This window comes from Calidris pugnax, unplaced genomic scaffold (genome assembly GCF_001431845.1).
Source record: "Calidris pugnax isolate Ruff unplaced genomic scaffold, ASM143184v1 scaffold41, whole genome shotgun sequence".
Taxonomy (NCBI): domain Eukaryota; kingdom Metazoa; phylum Chordata; class Aves; order Charadriiformes; family Scolopacidae; genus Calidris; species Calidris pugnax.
In genome coordinates, this window is record NW_015094509.1 from 19,512,543 (window position 1) to 19,534,338 (window position 21,796).

The 21,796-nt window shown below is 46.0% G+C and overlaps 1 protein-coding gene across 3 annotated transcripts in view; it reads left to right on the top strand.

Moving 5' to 3' along the window:
• ZHX2 (zinc fingers and homeoboxes 2) overlaps positions 1-21,796 on the top strand; it is a 77,385-nt gene that overhangs the window by 27,752 nt on the left and 27,837 nt on the right. For 2 of the 3 annotated variants that reach the window (XM_014965584.1, XM_014965583.1), the window contains exon 2: positions 5,631-5,706. The gene's annotated coding sequence lies outside the window, so the exon portion shown is untranslated. The remainder of the gene's footprint in view (positions 1-5,630; positions 5,707-21,796) is intronic. The other variant, XM_014965585.1, reaches the window with a different exon arrangement.

Consider the following 21,796-nt stretch of genomic DNA (forward strand, 5'->3'; position numbering starts at 1 on the left):
TTCTGTGTCTCTTGAGCAAACTTGTACAATGATACCTAGATGGATCTTAACACAGGGACTGGACATCCTGTGGTGTTGAAAATTAATTAGTGAATGAACAGTCAGCAGCTCGGTTGTTTAAAAATAAAATAAAAGTTATTGCTGTACATATGTTGGGCAGCAAAAGCATCCTACTGTAGCAACCACTGTGTTGGAAAACAGTTATCAATCATGGTTCTGGCAGAGGAGGGTCTGACAACTGTTTTCCAACACGTTTATTGCTATGGGCAAGCCTTTAGTGCCTTGTCTCGTAGGTAACTAACCAGAGGGTGACAGTCTGAAATGCAGGCTTTAAGAGGAATAATGTGAAATAGTTTAACTCTACTAAAGGCCAAATAAATTAATAATGAACTTTCTGTTGGCTAGAACCCTACAGGACATCTCTCTCTGGTTGAATTTTCTTACATGATCAGACAGTCTTCTCCATGCTTTAAAGCCCTTGCTGCCAATTTAAAATAGTATACGAGACTGAGATTTCTCACCCTTCAAGAAAACACTTTGATTTGCTGAAGGAAACTAGGAACAGTTAAGGAGATAGAAAAGTACGTAATATACCTTTCTCTGTGCTGACATCCACAGCTGAGGGGTGTGTTGAAAAGTAAATACAATCTGCTTTGAGCAATGCTCTCCCATTCTCTTTCATTTTTGTTCAGTTCTCTGGTTTCCGATGAACTAGTGTTAATGACAGAAAGTGAGGTGCAGAAAGGCTGGACGACCCGAGCGGAGATGTGGGGGATACACACACCACACACCCCCCGTGCTGGGGCTGCGGGGGTTAATGTTGATGTTTGTTGGCATATTTTTAAAGAAAGCGCTGAGATGAGAAGCAGCAGAGAGTCGTGGTCCCTCTGTCCATCCAGTGCCAGGGAAGCCAGGCCAGGACCCTCGCCAGCCCCAGCCGAGGCCAACCGCGGCTGCTGCCGGCAGCCAAACCACATCTTCTTACAGGAAAGTGCTGGCTTCAAGTAGAACTGGGGGCAGACACGTCTCAGCCCCTCCGCCCCGAGCAGTCTGTGGCCAAGGGCTCGGGGCAGTCCCCTGGGAGCAGTGGTCGGGTGAAGGCGGCCTCGGTGGCTGCCCGGGCTGCCTGGCTCAGATGTCTACCGCCCCGGAGCATCGCCCTCCTGCTTCTCCCTGGTGGGATGTAAGAAGATCATTTTCATCCTGATAGAGGGCATGTTTTCTGAAGCTCTAAGAGAGGGGAAATAGTTTCTGTGACAGTGAAAATCTTCTGAAGCCTGTGAAACTTTTTCCTTTAATTTTTTTCTTTCAAGACGGCTTATTTGCTTTTTGCTCTTATTTACTCTGATTTTGCTGTTACTTGCTCTTTGCTTATTTTTATGCTTCCAAATATTTCCAAAAGCAGCTGGTAACATTAAGAAGGCATTGCAAAGAGGGGCTTGGTCCATTCTTGTAGTTTATAGAAGTTTTTCTGAAGGAAGCAAAGGCTGGAGAGCCACAGCGTGCTGCAGCCTTGGAGTGGCTTCCTGGGACAGTTTCTGCTCACAGGTACCTGCAGATGGTGCAGCGTGGATTAAGAGCTCGTGCACTCAGGTGTCACACTGCTGGGGTGGAGAAGATGACCCTTGGCAAGAGCCTCCTACCCTGTGTTTTCCAGGTTGGCACTGGTGGCTTTCCTGGGGAGCACTGGGGCTGCCATCAGCAGCTGCTGTGGGGTGGAAATACCCGTCTCCAGTTCAGCTTTGTTCAAAAGGTTGGAGGAAGGCGGCTGAAAGCTGAGTGGGGCAGGGATAAGACTGCTGGGGCTGGAAAGGTGTGAGGGATATCCCTGGTCCTGTCCGAGCATCACCATCCACACGGGGTGTGTGTGCTTAGAGAGACCCCAGAGCACTTCTGGGGTATTTATTAGCTTGTTCATGGCTTATGTAGGTATTTAGTAGAAACTCTGCGTCCGCGTTTTATGCATTTTTTTTAGGAATGGGGACAGGGATGGGTTAATTTTATTATCTTTGTAGAAAGGTGTTGAAATGAAGGGTGCTCATGACCACATCACTCCCTTGCACTGAAGTCTGCCAGGTTTGGTGAATCTTTAACAGGAGCCGGCCCGGCAGCTGGGAGCTGTTGGGCTGCTCAGGATCCGCCGGGATAACTGGGATTTTCAGCTTGTGGATGCAGACGACTTTCAGGAATGCTTGTATCTGCTAATCACGCTGTAATAACAGTCTGCAATCTATGGGCTGCAAACCCCCCATTTCCGACACAGCTGTGCATATTTAATTCGATAGAAGGCATTTCTAGTCTAGTCTTAGAAGTAATTCAGATCTCTAAGGTGGTAATTTTGATCATGGTAGTTTTTAGGGAAATCTAGGTATAAGCTAGACTGAAATGTTAATAAATGCCTAGTACTGTACAAACACTGGGAGATGAGGAGCAGGGACGAGCCTGCACCCCAGCCTCACCGTATTCCTGCCTTGCTGAGCCAGCAGCAGAGTAAAGCAGCATCCCAAAGCTCATTAGGTTAATGAAGGAAAGGTGGCCCAAACCTACTGTCTGTCCCACCAAATTTTGGCCCTTGGAGCAGTAGGGCAATGGGGATGGGTCACGGGCAGTGCTGGTGGGAAGCACCAAAGCCTCGAGGGGCTGCAGAGGGTTGGCATTATGGGCACAACCTGCTCCGCAGCGATGCTTTCAGCAGACCAGCAGCAGGGTGTTAGCCACCGAGTGGGCATTTTTCAGGAAAAGAGGTCTGGAGGAGTTTGGGGGTTATTTTTCTTCGTCTGGAGCACAGCTGGGGAAAGCAAGTGCTTTTAGGGCTCCCAACTCCATTTCTCTCTGTAAAATGTTCTTTTGCAAAATTGATCATTTCCGTAGGTTGAGAGAGTCTCAAAGGAACTTTTCTGTCAAGCATCTAAAAAGTACCGTTATTTCTCTTCCCTGCCCTAACAGCAGCTCGAGATTTACATTTTAGTTCTCTAAAGATATCTCGACAATCTGGTTTTTGCAAGAAATTTCATGGCGAATAAAGCAAACTAAGCCTGTTTTCAAGTGGTTAGTGTTGTAGTGTTTGGGTTGCAGAAACTGTACAGAGTGCTGGTGTTTATCATGTTACATACTTTAGAGAAGTATTTTTAAAATCTTTTTGTTTATTTTGTTTTGTTTTGCCACAAGATGTTACTTTTTTTTGGAAAGCATCCAGAATAACAAAGCAGCTGGTAGCCGAGTCTCCTGCTCAGTGTGCAGAGAATGGGTAGCGGGAGTTATCTGCTGCGTGATGTGGGCTACGTACACACACACACACAGAGGCAATTCCTGTGAACCAGGTGGTATGTGGTAACTCATAAACCACCATCACCTGTTCTGTACGTGTACTCACCAGGACACTGCGTGGGAGCCAGCAGATACAGATCTCCCCAGCTCTTGTCCCTGACTGTGAGGGTGTTTATGGTGTTTATGCTGTTCACCTACAGCTCATGTAGGTAAGGACCTGATGCTTGCATGAATGCCCTCCTGTGGAATGGGCAGCTCTGGTCTGAATTCGCCTGATCCCAGAGTTGTGATGCATTTCAGGGAAGCATCACTTTCGTGCCAATGAGAGCTGCTTTGCCCTGCCTTGAGCTGGGTTGGAGTAAATGTGCCCCCACGGGAGGTTGCTCAAGAGCTGCCCACGCAGGGATGCTCAGGACGAACAAACGAGGGCAAGAGTTCTCTTTTCATTAGTAATTATGTTAATTTGCAAAAAAATTGACGTTTCTGTATGAAACTTGTTTGTGATGCCTTCATTTCACTATTTCCTAACTCCAGGCAACTTTCAAAAGCAGAAGCAGATCTCCCAGAACCATGAAATTGTTTAAAAGATCTGAAATATGTATGTATATATGTGTATACATATATTACCAACTTGTTTCTGAGCTGTTATGTTTAACCGAAATCATATTCCTGTAGCCACAAGGGGTAGAAACTTTTTGCATAGTTTCTGAAGAGGATTGTGCAGTACAACAGCAAGGGACTGGATTTAATAACCCTGGAGATTTCTTCCTGCTTTATGTTTCTGAAAGCGGAGATCCTCGCAGAAATTTCACCAGCTGGGTCTTTAGGAAAAGCACCGAAAATTGTGAGGCTCATTATACAGTCCTAAGGAGGAATGGCACCGTATATACGTATTTCTTTTAATTAACTTTCTACGCTGTGTTGCATTATAGGCAATTTTGTTGTTCTTTAAAAGTGTTTTATTCGTAGAGGTGGTTTTAGTCCTTGGCAAGATGTAGGGTTACTTTTGCACATCTGACACATCACCTAAAAGGCAGGATGTCAGGTAGTGGATTTGGTGTAAGGTAACTGGACTAAGCCCATTAAAGAAACTGCTTGGCCCTGGGCTTGTGGACTATGATGACAGGGTGGGGGATTTGACCCAAAAGAGGGAGGAAGGGCAGCAGAAGGCAGCCTGCTGGGTCCAAAAAGGGGTGGAGGTGTAAATAACGCAAAATCTGCAGCTATCCCATGTGTTTATTTCTCTTTTACAATTCAGTGAAACTAGCATTTTTTTGCGTTACTCCGAGATGGAGCAAAGCGGGAAGCAGCTTCCTTTCTATCTATGAATAAACATACAGCTTTTTCTATTCTAAGCTCTTAAAAAATGGTTTTACTTGTGTAACAGCTCCTGGCCTCCTGGCTCCTCCGGTAGCCATGATGCTTTTTCAGGAAATCAAGTCCTATCTTCCCTTGAAAAGAGCCAAAAAAATACCTTCCTAACCTGCTGGGAAGGAGCAAAAGACTCCGAGCGATTTCTTTCGGGCTTGCCAGCTGACCCTCCACTGGCCAGATAACAAGAGCATGAGGTTTCAAATTCAAATTCTTTAGCTTGAGCCGAAAATGGTGCTGCTAAAGCAATCGATGAGCTTCTGCCTCTTTTCTTCAGGGAGTAGCAGGGTGTTTTGTTGCATGTATTTCTTTTACTCAGAGCGGTCCCATGACCGATTATTATTTTCTCTTTACCTATTCTTTGCAGACTTGCAGGCACAGTGTTTTTCAGGTGTGTATGCAGCCGCTGCCAAAGGGGAAAATTTTTGTATCAGTTCTTCTGTTGCAACTGCTGAAGCTAAACCTTCCTCTCCCATATCTTTAGGGGAAAAAAAAGAAAAAAGGGCAAAATTGAGGAAAGCCACCTTTAGCTTTGGGACACAGCAGGTGAGGCCCTTTAAGGAGGAGAAGGGCAATTTTGATGGCATTTTGTCAAAGTTCCCCCTAGCCAAACAGAACTTGTTCTGGTATATGTCTGCTGCAGCAGATGTTTTGTGGGTATTTCCAGTCCAAACCGCAGCGGCGGTATCTTAGGACATCAGCGTGTGAGTGCTCTCCACTGGCTGCTTGGCCTTAGAAATGTGGAATTTTTTTTCCCCAAGAGGCCCCCAGCATTCGTTGTGTTACTGTAACAGGGCTGGAGCACCAAATCTTTCAAATTCTGCATCTGTCAGTGGTGGTCAGTAGAAAAGGGAATTGCTGCAATTCCTGTCAGTCAGCATTCCCAGGTGCTGGCAAAAAAACTGAATTGCCAGACAGAGAATGGAAGAGATGGCTGATATTTTCTCCTCTTTTTTTTCCCCTGACTTACATAGCTTTTCCCTCTTTTGTAGGTATTAGAAGTCCTGCTCGCCTTCGGAGAGGTTTAAGTGCTGAAATTCCCAGGATGTAAGACATGCAGTGCTGTGAGTAGGTTGATTTTTTTTTTTTCTATTTTTTTTTACATGAGAAACCCAAGCTTGCTCAAACAGAAGGAAGATTTTTTAGTGTTTCTTTTAAAAAGACACTTTAAGAAATGTTTACAGCAAGCAAATCCAGTCTTTTGGAACCGGTTGTGTGTCTTTGGCACCTCTTTGCAACCCACAAAATAAAGTCAGCATTGTATTACCTCATAGGCTGAATAATTATCTCGCTGCAGATATGAACCACATGAATGCATTTAACTGAGAATATGGTCAGCAGAATGGACCATTAGCACCATCTGAAGCTTATTTGTTGTTTCCAAGCTCTACCAACCATTGAAAGACAAAATCTTGCTGGAGATTCGAGGCAAGACATTCCTCAGTAAGAAAACCTGCTTCTTTCTAAAGGGGAGAAGAGTGCAGATTCCCTGTGAGGTTGGTTTTGTATGTGTGCACAGCACCCCAGCCCTGTCATCAAAACAGAAAACTGTCCAATATTGGGCTCTTCCCTGATCTGGTAAAACAACTTTGGAGGAGCTTTTACACCACAGGAGACACCTACATTCTTGGCTCCGTCCTTTCCACCAAAGCAGATCAGCCAGGAGCTTTTATATATAATATAAACAGATATATAGATATATAAAATGCATTTAAGGAGCAGCTGCACTGCGGCCTTTTCCTATACATTGCTAAAGGGTCTGGGCTGTGATTTCCCATCAGCTGTGGGTTTGCAGCTCTCCAGGTGGACCAGCCAGGGCTCAGCAACCCCAGCTGGAGCCCCTGGCCATGTGCTTGGTACAGTATAAGCTCCTGGGGCAGCTCTGAGCTGGTGCTGGGCGACATAGGAGGCTACAGCTTGGATTGGGAGTTTGGATGTTATTGCTCTGGGCTCTGTGACTTTTCTGTAAGTAAGTTTTCTTAGCAGAGGGGTTGAATAAGTGGGGAGGGGTGTTTTGACTTTTTTTTAATCAGCCCAACTCCCATCCCATTTTTACACTGTTCTATGGTGATGGAAATCTATGGTTACTTGGAAATCAGCAGAATTTTGTTTCCGTTTTTGTTTCAGTGCCTTACAGCCTGCTTCCTGTTACAGCAACTCAAATCTATTTGGGCTAGAACAGAATAAAGCCCCAAATTGAAATCAGCCTGTAAAAATGAAGGGGTTATGTTTTGTTAACAGGAGGGAAACCAAGTCCATCAGTATTCGGTAAAGGCATGGTAAAAAAATTCCTTAGTAAATGCCTAATGTTCATTCAGAGACTGGTAAGCGTAAAGCCTGAGTAGGGAATCCTGCTTTCAGCCTTTTGTGAAGAATAGTGGCAATGAGTGCAGTTACTGGGAGAAAAAGTATGTGAAATTATGATGATGTTTTGTATTGATCCACCCTCAGTAAGGTCCGTAGTTCGTATTCTCCCTTTGAATCATAGATGTTTTCTCCTAACTCCTTTGTGTTTAAACTGCCACACAAGAGCTGCTAATCAAGCTGTGGGTTTTATTTTTCAACAGTTGCTTACAAAGTATTGCACTGGATGGGTTCTGCCCTCTTTTTTTTTATTTTTTTTACAGCCATGTTGGCTGTGGACTAGATTTAGGTTTAGGTGAAGAAAATTCAGCAGGAAGACACCATGTTTACACATTATGTTTCTCAAAGTGTATCGATACGCTAGAAAAGCTCTTTGCTCATCTCAAAAGCAAAGTTTGCTTGGGCTTATTCTGTTAAGTAGGCAGTGTTGAAATTTGGCAAGTGTTTCTGAGGTCCTAATGAATCTGTGCCCTAATGCACCCCTATGGTGGTTGTTTCAACAAAAGGAATAAACAAGGGGACCTGCCCCTGATCTTCAGAAGTGGACCTCTAGTCCCAGGTAGATGTCTGTGCTGTGAAGTCAAAGCAAAGCAGTGATTCTGAGAGCAGCAGGCAGTATGTGGGTGCCTCTGATGTATCATAGGTGTGTTAAGAGGGTGAGAGAGAAAACAAGAGCAAGCTGCTTGGACGCTGCCCAGGTAATTCACGTATGGTCTCAGATGACTCTGAAATTATCGCAGTGAAATGCAGTTGTTGCTCAGCAGTGAGAGGAGATTGTGAATTCCCATTTACCTGTCTCCTCCTGCTGTGGCATATGTATGGCTGTGTGGCAGAAGTCTCAGTGAGGAACTGGGAAGCATGAGGTGGCTGCAGCAGGGTGATGCTGACTGAGAAACTACATCCTGCTAAGAAGCTCAGGGAGAAACCAGAGCTGGAATAGCTCAATTCCTGTATGTCTGCTCTCTGCATCCCCTTCCAGTATTGTCCTGCAAAATGTTTCAGTGCCAGGTGTTCATCATGAAGAGATTCAATGAAGAGAGGAGGAAAGGAGATTTCTTTACCACTTCCCTTATTCCATTTGCCCTTCAGCACCCAGAGGGTGAAACTTGCCCACGACTGCTCCCGGAGCTGTTTTCCCTTGCGAGGGGTGCTAGCAGCGTGGGATGCAGCAGTGGTTCAGGGGGTGGCTCTGACTGACACAGGGAAGCTAAACCAAGTGCTGATGTGCTGTGTTATGAGTGGTCAGGGGTGGTGTTGGTCTGGGGAGCTCCAACCACTTCCAGTGGGCTTGGGGACACTGATGAGCAAAGAGGCAGGGCAAGGAGCTGCAAGCAGCAGTTGCTTCACCTGTTAGGCTTTAATCCACCTCCCCTTTTAAGGCAGCATCTCTCTTCTGTTATTTAAGAGCAATATCCTCTGTTTTTATGGGCAAGATCCCCCTGTGCACGGCAGAGCCATCTCTTCATGGGGACCAAGCCCTGGGAGGATGCAGCGGGAGGGTTTCCTTCCGGTTGCCTGTGCTTGAGGAGAAGCATCTTCAGCTGGATCGGGGTGGTGTGGCTGCTCTCCCACCCCAGGATGCTATGTGTGAGGACAGGTTGGTGGGTTGGCTGCAGATCAGGTGGGGCCTCAGAGGTGCCAGGGGCAGGCTGCAGCCTTGGGCTGTGGAGGCACAGCAGGAGAGCACCGAGAGCAGAGAAGCACCTTTCGTGTGTTACAAAAACTTGGGGAAAAGTTACTTGGAAAAATTAGCCAGTTTATGTCAAGGCTTCTGGATGTGTAACTATAAATGAGATACTTGTTGCAGTGGACTGTTCTCTACCAGGTAAGATTTGGATGGATTTGGGGGTTTGAGGTTTTGTTGTTGTTACTTTGATCTTGAGCAGTGAATTCACAAACGCTTTCTGTTTGCAAAGAAAGGCTCTGACAGTGGTGTGTCCTATGAGTGCCAGCACCACGTACAGTAATGGCTTGGTGAAATGCAGCAGTGGTGCTGCCTCCTCGCTCTTACACAGGGCGAGAGATTCGGCTCCAGCTGAGGCAGCCCTCAAAGGCTGAAACCCTCACTTGTGCTTGTCACCGGAAAAGCCACCTCTCTAAGCAGTGCACGCCTCACAAAATCAATGTTCATTTTCCCCTGTGCTTGGTCAGGCAACCATCCGGAAATGTTAGGCAGACTCTGTTTTATTTTTAAAAAGGGGGGGGAAATACTGCTATAACTGAAGAATAGAGAAAGGGAGGAGAAGCTGTTTGGAGAGCAGGAGAAACTTAGCCAGGAGAGTTAAGGTTTAGCTGAAAGCCTCTGTTGCTCCCTTTGTCTCAGACCTGGTAGCCAGGCTTAAGCTTTGGATCGTGCTGGTGGTTCCCAGCCGGGAAGGGGTGAGGAGGTTTCTTCTGTGTGACTGCTATACTCACAGTTCATCCTGCAGCTGAGAGGAAGGAGGAGGGTAGATTTTTTTTCAAGTGCTCAGCGCTGTCCGGGCTTTGGTAGGGACGGGGTTGCTGCTGCCTGTCTCTCCAGCAGCCCAGCATGGTGGTCCTTCAGGACCTTAGTCCTTAGACGGGACCTGATGGCTCCTTGAAGAGGCAAAAGCGAGTTTTGTTCCATTCTTCTTATTTTGGTAGTGTCTCTTCTTCCTTTTCTTTTCCATTAAGCATGATGTCACAAATGACATCAGTCCAATAACTGCTTGCGGTTGTCATAGCCACAGCCTGTGACACCCAAACAAAGCAGCAGGAAACCGAAGCTGGCATACAAATGCTGTAATATTCATCACATTCCTTTCAGTTAATAACTACGTGGTTAGGTATTTATTTTCCATTTGAAAAAAAAAAAAAGGGGGGGGGGGTGTGTTAAATGCACAAACGAGTTGTTGAGGGGGAGGAAGGTTGTCCCCAACTCCATCTGAGCAATGCAACTGTACTTCTCCCTCCCAGTCCTCCTCCTCCTCGCCCATGTTGCTCTGGACCTCAACTGCTGGACTCCCTCCTCCAGCTGTTCCCATCATTGCAGAGCACATGGTGAGGCCACGACATGGACAAAGGTGGTGGGAGAAGTCCCACCACCTCTAATACAAGCTGTGTCCCCAGGGAAAAGCCTCCCAAGGGCTGGCAGCGAGTGCCAGCAGTAGCTGTGGGTCAGCCAGCTTCAACTGCTGGATGGCTGAGGTTGCCATCCTTGCGGTGCGTGGACACAGGGTGTAAAAGGGTTTTTTCAGCTTGGTTGGGGATGAGATGTGATGGGGATTTTTTTTGTTGGGGGGTTTCTGTTTGTGGTGGTGTTTTTTTTTTTTTAAATCTGTAAAATAAGCTATTCTGGGTGAGTGGCAGAGCTGGTTTGCCTTTGCAAGGTTTAATCTCCACTCCTTCGGAGTTTTGCACAGTTGGCCTGACAGGTAGAGAGGCACCTGCCGCAAGAAATAATTCCAATAAATTTTTTAAAAAAATTTTACAGAAATAGATCCGTTGCCAGTGCTGCATTTGCGAGACGAGCACTGGAGGTGGGTGGTTGGGGCTTGCTGGGAAGGAGCCACCTAAGCCCCTCGCTGCTGGGGGCGTGCAGGGAGCCACCATCCCTGCACCCACTGCCCGAACCTCCACTTTCCCAACGCCATCCTCCTTCCTGCCCCCATGAGGACCCTGGGCACTCCAGCCCGGCTTCCCCAAAATATTTGGGCATCGAGCCTGGATAACTACACATCCGTTCCTGAGCCGGGGCAGGCAGCAAGCACATGGAGGGCAGAGTCCGGCCGGGAGCGCTGCCCGGCTCGGGGGCTACGGGTCTGGGCATTGGGTGCCATGGCTCCCGCCGGCGCTGGCGGGGACTGGGGGGGGTGCTCATTATATAATAGCTGGTGGTTGATTAATATGCTGTGAGTCAGAAACGCCAGGGTATTTTAGCTTTCTCCAGTTGCTATGGCAACGTTATTTTAACAAATAGCTTTTTAATATTTAATTAAAACTCAGCTTTTGGCAAGCTGGAGTAAGAACTATTACAATTGCTACTACAAAGGGTTAGCAGTGAAGTGTATTTCAGATGCACGGTTTTTTGGTTGGGTTCCCCCCCTCCAGAACCGTCAGCTTAAAAAAAAAAAAAAAAATAAAAAATCACTAATTCATTAGTTGTGAGTAACGTGCTTGTTCCCAAGATACAAAGCAAATGTAATGCAAATCTGCAGTTACTCTTAACAATTGAAGGTTGTCACTTCTTAAATGTATAGTGCCAAGCCAGCTCCATAAGGACAGAGTGGTATGATAGCCTTCATTAATTGCTGCTTTGTTGCTGGCGTTCCTTATTCTACCTTTGCTGGATGAGATCATTCCCGTTTTGTTTGCTTCGTGCTCCCTCTGTGTCAGGTTGGATGCTTTTCCCTCGCCAGCTTGTAGAGGAGGCTGGTGCTGTGTCCGGATCAGGCTCTGGACTGGTTCCTAGTCTTTTTTTAGGTGAGCTCCGCTGCTCCCTGATACCGACAGATTCTGCAACGGAGACAAATGAACAGAGAACTCAGTCTCCAGAGAAAAATAAATATTTAACAGCTCTCTTTGTAAATACCCTTTATTTATAGAACAGTTGCAGGTTCTATGATGCTTGGTAAATGGGGATGCTTTTTATGCAAGAATTCTGCCTTGAGGGACTTGCTGGATACTTAATGTCATCTGTGATATAATAATGAAATAAATGTGTCGCTCTCATGGGATTCCCTCCCAGCCCCTATTTTCTGTGATTAACTTCAGTATCGCACACTTTGTCTGTATTCACATTGCATCCCTTAATATTGTACAGAAACCTTATTTGGAAAGTAACACCTTTATTTCCTGAAGGGATGGGAAGGCTGTTGACTGTTTTGACTTAGGCTGAGGAGTCTGAGATTATATGTACCTCTGTCACATACTGTTGCGGTGTCTTGCCAGGCCCCTGGGACTGGTGCACTCAGGCTTATGCTCTCCCAGAAGGCTGGAATGGTGCTGTTATCCCATTTTACAAATAGAGAAAGGTAGACCTGAAGAGGTTTCACCCCAGCTGCCTGTAAACTACAGTTATTCTATGGTAGCCGTCTGACCGCTTCTGAGATCAAATAAGAGACTGTTTGCAGAGATGTTTCATCTTGCTTTAGGACAGATGTTTGAGGCAAGTTGACAGGCTGAGAAGGTTGGGGTTGTTCAGCATGGAGAAGAGAAGGCTCTGGAGACACCTTATAGCAGCCTCCCAGTACTTAAAGGGAGCCTGCAGGAAAGATGGGGAGAGACTCTTCATAAGGGATTATAGTGATAGGATGATGTTTAATGGTTTTAAGCTGAAAGAGGGTAGGTTTAGATTTGATATTAGGAAGAAATTCTTTTGTCTGAGGGTGGTGATATACTGGAACAGATGGTCCAGGGAAGTTGTGGATGCCCATCCCTGGAAGTGTTCAAGGCCAGGTTGGATGGGGCTTTGAGCAACCTGGTCTAGTGGGAGGTGTCCCTGCCTGTGGCAGGGGGGTTGGAACTAATGATCTTTAAGGTCCCTTCCCCATGCTGGAGGGGCAGTGTGGAGGGACAGGTGGAGACTGTTGTGGGGGAAGCTGACAAGCAGATGGATGAAGCTGGCATTGCTGGTGGAGCGGAGGAGGCAAGTGCTGCTACGTTAATGAACACGATCAGGCAACTGCAGAGGGGCAAGGGGGTCTGAGAGGTTTGAACCAAACACCCTGACCAAGGGGAGCCTGGCGTTCCTTATTCTGCCGCTCTGGGAAGAGGTGGGAAGGGTTTGGTGATGGTGACTAGCAGGGGTAAGGGTCTGAGCAGTGATGCTTTTGACTATTACAGGGTGGAGGGTTCAGCTGAAATGGGAATTGTGGTGAGAAGGTGGAGAAATAACCTTTCTACCTGCAATTTTTATTCTGCAGCAAAACTTTGAGAAGGATAGAGAAAAATGCTGCAGGATAGCGATCCTGCTTGGGCTGTGTGTTGGGATGTAAGAGAAATGTCTCCAGATTATGGGTAAGAGAGATGTGGCTGATGTTCAAAATAGAGGCAGTAGAGTAGATGGGGGAGCAGGGAAGGTCAGGAGCATGGCTATCCCCAAGCAGAGGTGGTGTGGAGGCGAGCAGTGGGCTGTTATGGGGGGATGGCTGTGCCAGGAGTCTGTGTGGTGGAGCAGATCCAGCTGTGAGCCATTTGGGGAATCCCAGATGTGTATTGCTCCCAACTACCGTGACGGGTGGCAGGTCTGACCGGTCATATCTGCCCTGGAAAATGGTTCCCAAGGGGAGAAACCTGGTTGGTCAGGAGGGTGGGGAAAGTAAAAGACAAGAGCTTGTATTTTAGTTTGGGTAGATGTGCATTGGAGTCATACTGGAAATGCTGAAATGTGATTTGCAAGGGGAAATAAAGGCTGCACTACAAACACAGAGTGGGTTAAAGGAATTTACTTGTCGGGTCCCCAGCTTGACCTCAACTAGTCACCCTCTCTGTATGGGTGTAATATGCTATATAGATTTTCAGTTTTCAGTAACTTGGGACTGGCATGACATGCAGTCTGGCAGGTCTGACTTTCCCACCCCTGAGGATAAGGGTGGATCCAAGCTGGCAAAAAGCCCTGTGTGGGAGTGAAGGGCACATCTCTCCCGAGTGAGTGCTCAGAGATACTGCAGTAACAAGGACTCCCCAAAATGAAGCCTCGGGGCCTTTCTTTTTTTTATGGTGGTTTAGAATCCATGCACACACCTTCTATTGCAAGTCGGTGATGTGTCCCAAATCCCCATATAACCGAGCCCAAACACTCACTCCCTATGCTTAAAGCTAACCCAGACTTTGCTTGCTTTCCTCTTCACTGCTCCCAGTTGGTTTAAAACACATGCTGTTACTGCTGTGTCTCCCTGGTAAGCAAGAACATCAAGAGGTGGAATAGAGTTGGGTGAGTTGAAAGGAGTGAGATGGGAAGTTACAAAAATTGCAGTGAACTTTCCTGGAGCTTCTCATCTCCACCTGCCCCAGACTTTTCCTTGTCTTCTGCTGTTGTCAGTAGTTTTTGGTAGTGTTGTCTTCTGAGTGGCTGCTCCCTCACTGGGGTGTCTGCTGGAAATCATGGGAGGGTTGATATCCTGGAAGCAGGAGCGCTTGAACCTGCAAGTCTGCTCGTGTATTGGAGAAGACACTCCTTTCTCCTAACCCAGCAAATGCAACAAGGGGTGAGTATCCCATGCTTTGCATCGTGAATAGTTTCATACAACACAAGTGTGATATCTACATGGGTAATGTGTGCTTAGTCCCAGTTTTGCTGTTGGTGGAGTTAGGGTAGAGCATCACATGTGCACTGAGCACAATAGTGGTCTCCGAGTTGTCTCAGTTTTCTCTGTCAACATTAGTCATGACTCAGGTATAAACAATCTGGCATGTTTCCTGTCTGCACTTCTCCAAGCACGGTCTTCTGCTTGCACGCCTCAAACCAGACTGTAACTGCGTTTGCCGTGCTCTGAAATCCAGCCAGGCTTTCCTACAGATGAATCAAACCCCGCAGCGCTCAGGGCGGCTGGGATTCATATGCTGCCATGTGTATGGGAAGGGCAAGGAGCAAGTGAGGTGCTCTGGATCTACTGCAGGAGACTCAAGCTCCAGCATATATATAAAATATAATTATTATATACTATATGAATACAAAGATGAACTGCAATTTTTTTTTAGCTCTGTTGTAAAGCATTCCGTGGATCCCCATCCTGGTGTGACCTTGCTCTCTTGGTGGTTTTCTCTTAAGTAAAAAGAGTCTGCTGAGTGGCCATGGACAGGCCATCCCTCTGGTACTGGAGGAGTGCAGAGAAGGAGCGGCTTTCCTCTTTGATCTTGCTTCTGCTAGTCAGTAGCAAAATTTCAGAGGACTTCACTAAACCAGGATCAGCCCCTCTAAAAACACTCCCAAGGCACTTGGAGAAAGCACTTGCGAGTAGGTGAGAAGCAGCCCATGTGTGCCTGCAAGGGGGAAGGGAGCGCACCATTGATAGGGATTGCTTCATTATAAACACGTTCTTTTTGGTGCATGTTATTGAAAGGAAAGAAACTTCTGCAACCATGGCGTAACGTTTAGTGATGCCTATTGCAGTGATTAGTTTTGGTCTGTTACTAGAAATTGTGCCACAAGAGAAGATCCAAAAGCACCTTATTTTGCTGTCTGTGAAAACCTGAAGGGTGCATTTCGTGTGTGTCATGAGGGTCTCTCAGCATCTCTTCCCAGCCGAGTCTGGCTGAGTAATTGTGTCATTTGGATGAACTCCTGACTGCATACGTTAGCCTTGTGCTAGCCCTGACCGCTGGAGATGGCAGTGAAATTGGAGGTATGCCCTGTATGTTTAAAGTGATGTAAAGCTGGCAGAGCTTGTCACAATGTACATCACCTTTGGGGATCTCAAAGAGGGTTTTTGAGAATAGCAAGCAGACATGTGGTGGCACGGGCAGGCACAAGGCGACAGTGGTGCACGTCTTTCTCAGTGGAGGGAGAGTGGCTCCAACGTGTCCTTAAGCCTGAGGCTGACGAGGTGAAAAAACATGGTGCGCTCAGCCCCCAAGATCACCCCTGCACTGCTCTGCAGTCATGGTGTGTTTGGTCCACACACAGCTGTGCTCAGGGACATGATAAATAGAATCATAGAATGGGTAGAGTTGGAAGGGACCTTTAGTTCCAACTCTCCTGCCATGGGCAGGGACACCTTCCACTAGATGGTGACCTCCGAACAGCTGCTGTGGTGGCCACAGGGAAGAAAACAGTGGTTTAGCTGCTCTTGGTCTTGGTACAGAGATAGGTGATGCCAAAAGAGTATTGGAATAGCAAAACAAATAGCAAGGTCAGGCTGAGAATGGGTATTTTTGTGGGTTTCATAAGCTGGTTACAAAAGAATTAAACACAAAATAATGTATTTTATAGGGGTGGGGAGTTTCTAGGCTGTACAGAAGCAGCTCTGAGCAGCATCCCTGGGTTAGGAGCGCTGTGTAGCACAGTACCTACAGAGCAGCAGACCTGTGTGATGTTCCAGTATGTTGGTTTGCTTCAGGTTCAAGAAGACTCAGCTCTGTACCAGCCTCGCGCCCCTCTCTGCTCACCTGGCCGTGCTCTTCTTGCTCAGGGCTTCCTGCATAGCAAATATTTTTTAAAGCATAAATAAGTAAAACCAAAACAATCACCCCAACAACAAACAGCTAGTAGATTTAGCTGGTGAATTACCCCTGCATGTCACAGTCCCTGTTGCCTCCTTGTGACACCTGGCTTCTGCAAGGTGCCGTTTGTCTCCCAGTGAATACACAGCTATGCCCAACGGGTCTCTTGCCGGTTGTAGATACATGTCAAAAATGCTGCTTGTCTCCCTAAAATCCTTAGTGTTCTTACTGTGCTCTGGGATGTGTCAGTGGGATGGGACACTGGGCTCAAGTGTTGTGTCCTCTTCTGTGGCCGCCTGAAACCCATGCCTGTAAACTTAGCAGCAGTAACATCAACGTAATGTGCTCTGGGTGATGCACGGCATCGATAGCAGGACAGCTGCTGGAAAATTGCAGACTCCCTTTCCAAAGCCCCTTCCCAGCACCCTGAGGACCAAGGTGATGCCACACCAACCACCTGCTGACTCTTGAAAGCCTCCCTTTCTGCTGCTTTTGTGCTGCTTTCAAACCCCAGAATTTTGCTGTAAATGGTGATTTCAAAATGCATCAGTTCTTGCCTCCTGAGGTGTGTGTCTGTGGCCTCACCTGGTCCCGGCGTAGTGTGTGCTCAGGTGAAGGCTTCGGGATGTTACAGCATGCTCTCATTTTGTGTCATCACCGTGACTGTCCAGCATCAGATCTGCTCTGGGGGAGAAACCATCCTCTTGTGGAGCCCCTCAGTTGCTATCAATCAACTCACTTTGCTTTTCAGGAGGCTCTAGCAGGTCCGGTCTTGCTGGCACCGTCCAACACTGCTCTGTGTCTCTGCTCTTCCTCAAACACTCAGTCTTGAGATCTCTAAAAGGAGGGACAATCCCTGATGTCACCTCTCAGGAAATACTGGCATTCAAAGACTTCACGTAATTAGCTGTGCTTTTTTTTAGATACCACCTAATCTACTGGAGTGAAGGAGCCATCCATCCTGTTTGCTTCAGCAGGACTGGCTGGGGCATTATGTAAAGACCTCGGTGTGTGTCCTGGCACTTTCCCTGGCTCTTCCCTCTGGTGGAAGCCTTGGCTGGGATGGCAGCGCAGACCCAAATAACATCATAGCTGGCATATTTGCTGGGTTTTAAGTGCCAGTGCTGTGTCAGACACTTACATGAAATGTGTAGGACTTCCATATATATTTTTTTTTCTGGGATGCTGAATTACTGGGAGTCCCATTAAATTGCTTGGAGATTTGGGTACTGGACATGTCTGAAAACTAGTCTGTGGCTGCTTTACAAAGCCTGGATTTTATTCCAGGCAATTGGAAGCTTAGAGGGGCTCAGGGGCTTTTTATTCCTGAGAGTTATTTTTGTGAATTTTTTTCATATTTGGTCGAAAGGATGACTGATAGTATGCACACACACAACCAGCCTGTTCAACCTTTGCCATCTGTGGTACTGGAGGTGACTGATGTTCCTCTGCTGCTCCATATCCAAGACCCTCTTTGGCAGAAGCTGGGTGCCAGATTGCTTTGTGCACCTTCAGCACAGCAGCAATTAACTCAAGATGAGCTGTGTTTCATAGGTCCCCTCTTCACAAAGGTTGACGTCATTCTGGTGGACACCACTTACTCTGTGCCCTCTGTGGTGTAGAAGCACAATCAGCGTTTTGCCTGTGTGGGACTGAAGGAATTGAACAAAATTTGTCTGACTCCATGACCTGAAATTTGTTCAGTTTAACCTTAAAGCGTATTTGCCTGCAAGGGGCTGTTGTCAGAGACAGTAAAACTTGGTGTTGGTTGTTGTTCCTGAGCCACCGATTGTAGAGCATCTAGCTTATTGCTAAAAATGGCTATTTTTGTCATAGTATAAATGGGTAGTAAAGAGTTTTGAAGAGTATGTGTTGACTCATGGAGACAGCAATATTTAGCACTTACTTTTTTTTTTACCTTCAAAGCAATTCACAGTGAATAATCCTCCTAACTCCCCTTTGAGCAGGGAAATAATGTGTAAACTCTTTGGGACAGGGATTGGGGCTTATTTGGGTTTGTAGCACTGAAGTTGTTATTGGGGAAAAACTGTTGATCTGGGAAAACCTTCTTGCTATAACGATCCTGCTTAGTAATTATACAGAGAAGCCACTGTACCTAGATAGCTTAAAAATGCTGGAGAAGGTATTGGGATTGGGACATTTCTAGTGCTAACAGTTAAGCCATATCCTGTCTTTCTCAAATTTATGAAAAGCAGCTTTATCTGTCTCAGGAGGTTTTCTTTTGTTGTTTAAAGTTTCATAAATCTACATGGGAGATCTTAAAATTGGATGAGAACTGTGTGACTAACTGAGGCATTTCTGAGTTAAGTTGTAACTTGAAGCATAAGAAAATAAAGGTTCTCTTGGCTTGTTGTATTAGTAGGATATATTTGAACCAGTGTGTTGCATGTCATTAAACATATGGTGAATCACATCTGACATACATGCCAAAAGGAGTCTGAGATAATGGGACCAAAATGTCATGCAGTAACAATATTCACATAACAGTAATTTCCTGGAATATAATCCTCAGGGAATGTAAAATTAAATTTGAAAATGTATCCCTATTTCTATCTTGCCCCTTGTAAAGTAGAACCACTGGAAATTGTTAACCCCTTGGTTGTTCTTACAGCAACTTGTGTATATTAAGCTTCTTGTTGGGTCTTAAGTACATTTGTTCCTACACCAACTTCACCTGCACAAGGGCGAAGAGAATCTGTGCACTATCCATCTGTAGCATTGCTACACCTGTGCTCCTGTGGTGGAGGTTCCCCGTAGAGGTATGGATGTCTTCTGCTTTGTTCTTCATGTCTGCCACCTGTTCTTCCAAGTCTTCAGGTCTCCTGAAACAATTGCCATTTTGGGTAATGCCGCAGCTGTGTGTAATGTAATGGCCAGAAAAAGGTTCTCTGGGCTTGTTGTTTATAGGATATATTCAACTAAAAGGCATTGTGCATAGTTAAGGTTATGGCATGCAGCTAAGCGTATAGCAAATTGGTGCTGGCACAAACGGTGTTGTTATCCACAGATCTTTTGCACTTTAAGAGAAAGTCTAGTCTAGTAATGGTAACCTATCCTAAAACCACAGTCATTTAACTTAAGTGATTGCTAAGGTTGTAGGGTATGGTTTTCTGAAAGCCAACTTCCAAGTCTGCTCAGTCTGTCCCTAGTCTGTGTTTTAAACATTGACTTCACCTTCTAGCTAACCTTCTTTAACTTCCACGTGTGAGTCAAGCAGCTAATTCACTGGGAACTCGTGTGGGCTCCAGTCTGTTTACACTGTCCTGATTGAATTAGATTGGAAAAGCACTGTGGAATTTGAAAGAAAAGCAGAATGTGGATTCATGATCTTTCCTTTTTTGTAGTCCTTTTTGAAGGAGGAAGCCTGGGGTTTCTTCGTCTATGTGTAGATACAAATCGCTAGCAAAAATGTAGCAAAAAATGTGTTTTATCATTGCTGCCTTGGCCAGCATGCTGAGCCTTCAGAGTTGAGATAGGCATGCCTGCAGATGGGGTTAAAAACTGGAGAGGAGTGAGGGGATGTTGCAGCTCCCGTGTGTTTGGCACAGGAGAGGAAAGCCTGGAGCCCCTCACTAGGGCTCCACTGGTAGAGGGAAGGTGTCCCTGTGGGGCAGGATTTAGCAGCAGCAAGGCTGGCCTTTTGGCCATTTAAGCTAAGTTCAGGAGGACTGAAGGCAAAGCTGTTTCTTATTTGTTCTCCTCTTCTCTTCTCTCCAAGCCTTTGTAGTCCTTTGCTGCTGCCTATACCTTTCTCTTGCCCTTCCTTTCGTCAGCCACCCAAAAACCAGTTGAGGTGCAACCCAGCACCTGCTGGTTTTGTCACTTACCTACAGATCACCCTCCTTCCCTTCTTTCTCCTGGGGAAAACCCTGTGCTATCATCCATGCACGCACACACACACACACACAAAATAAACTTCTGGCCCCACCAGGATAAATGCTGTGTTAAAATCACACATGTAACATCATCAAAGCTCTGTTTTAAACTGGACAGATGGAAAATGCCCTGCTGACCTAATGCCCATTAAAAAATATATATCTGTAGCTGGTGTCAATAGGCTGCTTTCTTCTTTTCCTTTCTTATCGTTTCTGTGCTTTCTCTTCATAAGAACTTCAGTGCTGCATTAAAGAGATTACAGGTGCTTTTCATCTTTACCTTTTTTTCCCCCCAATTTTACTTCTTCCCAGTAAGCCTCAGGGGTTTTTGTTGGTTTTTTTTTTATTTTATTTTAAAGCGATTGATTTATAGCTCTCCTACCTGCTGGGAAAGATTGACCTGCTACTGAGCATCTTCAGACAGCCCTTCTTTTGAGTCACTCGGGACTAGAAGAAAACAGAGGGCTTGGTTCAAAGGTGTTTCTTTCCTGGTGCTATTTACACCCTAAGGAAACAGCAATGGTGTGTGTTGTTTTCATATAGCTTGGTATACATTGTGTGAGCATGCATCTGCATCTTGAAATGGGGTTGTCCAAGGAGGAAAGACGATATTTATTTTTTTTTAATAATACCCTCTTGATTTCTTACTTCAGATCTGAATGAAATCTCATTACACTTTTTTCCTCGCTCTTTCCCTCGTGGTATGTTTTGGGTGGGTGTTTGCTCTGTGGTTTTGGGGGTGGTGATGGTGGTTTTGTTTATGCAAGCCTCAGGCAGTGCTTTGGTTCCTCTGAAATGTGAAGCATGGATCCTATCCAAAGCCCCTTTCAGTGAGTTAAATAATTTGTGGTTCCCCTCCCTCTTTTTCTGCCCCAGTCTCTCTCTGCATGTCTGGGGCAGGAGACACGGGGTGAACATCGGTGCTGAGCCACCATGCCAAGAAGCAAAAGGGGAAAGATGTTTTTCTCATCACTTCGGTTCACTGCAAGCTCGATGGACCATGGGTTCTATCCCATTGTTCAGCATTTGAAGCCCTGAAAAGATCTCTCAGGGCAGTCTGGAAAGGGGCTGGGCTTTTTTTGGTTTGGTTTTTTTTGGGGTGGGTTTTGGTTTTTGTGTGGTTTTTTTTCAGTTCTGCCTTCTGATACCAACGCTAAATTGTTTCACCTTCAAAGGAACAAACTTGACATGTGGGGATGGCTGTTCATCCTTTCTAAAGAATGAAATCAGCCAGCACTGAATTTCCTCAGCTGGGTCTTCTGCTTTTATTCACTGGTCTGAAAACACTGACCTCAGCAGTTAGGCTGATTTATTCCACAAAAGGAGTAAAATCTGTCTATTCTTGTTTGAATTCACTTTTGAAAGAATGAGATCTAGAATTAAAAACAAATGATGAGAAGAAAACAGAGAGGCCTTTTTTTAACTTGCCGCCTTAGACCTAATATTAAGGCTCCTTTTCTTACTCGCGCAACAGCTAAGACCAAGTCCCATGGACATCGCCCTTGAACTATTTTATTCAGTGCCACCTTTCATCATCAGGAAACAGCTAGAGATGCTGTATTTGAACCTTGGCAAGTGACAAAAGGGACCAGCAAAGATTTAGACACTGCTCCATTCTGAAGATGAATGAAATGTGGGGTGACCCATCCTGTCTCATCTCTCCTGTCCCTTCTTGCCTCGGGGGTGGTTTGGATGCCGTTAACTGATGTGAACTGCCAGTATTTGGAAAGGAGGGGTTTGGGAGCCGATTTCAGCAGCCAAATCCAATTTCTCAG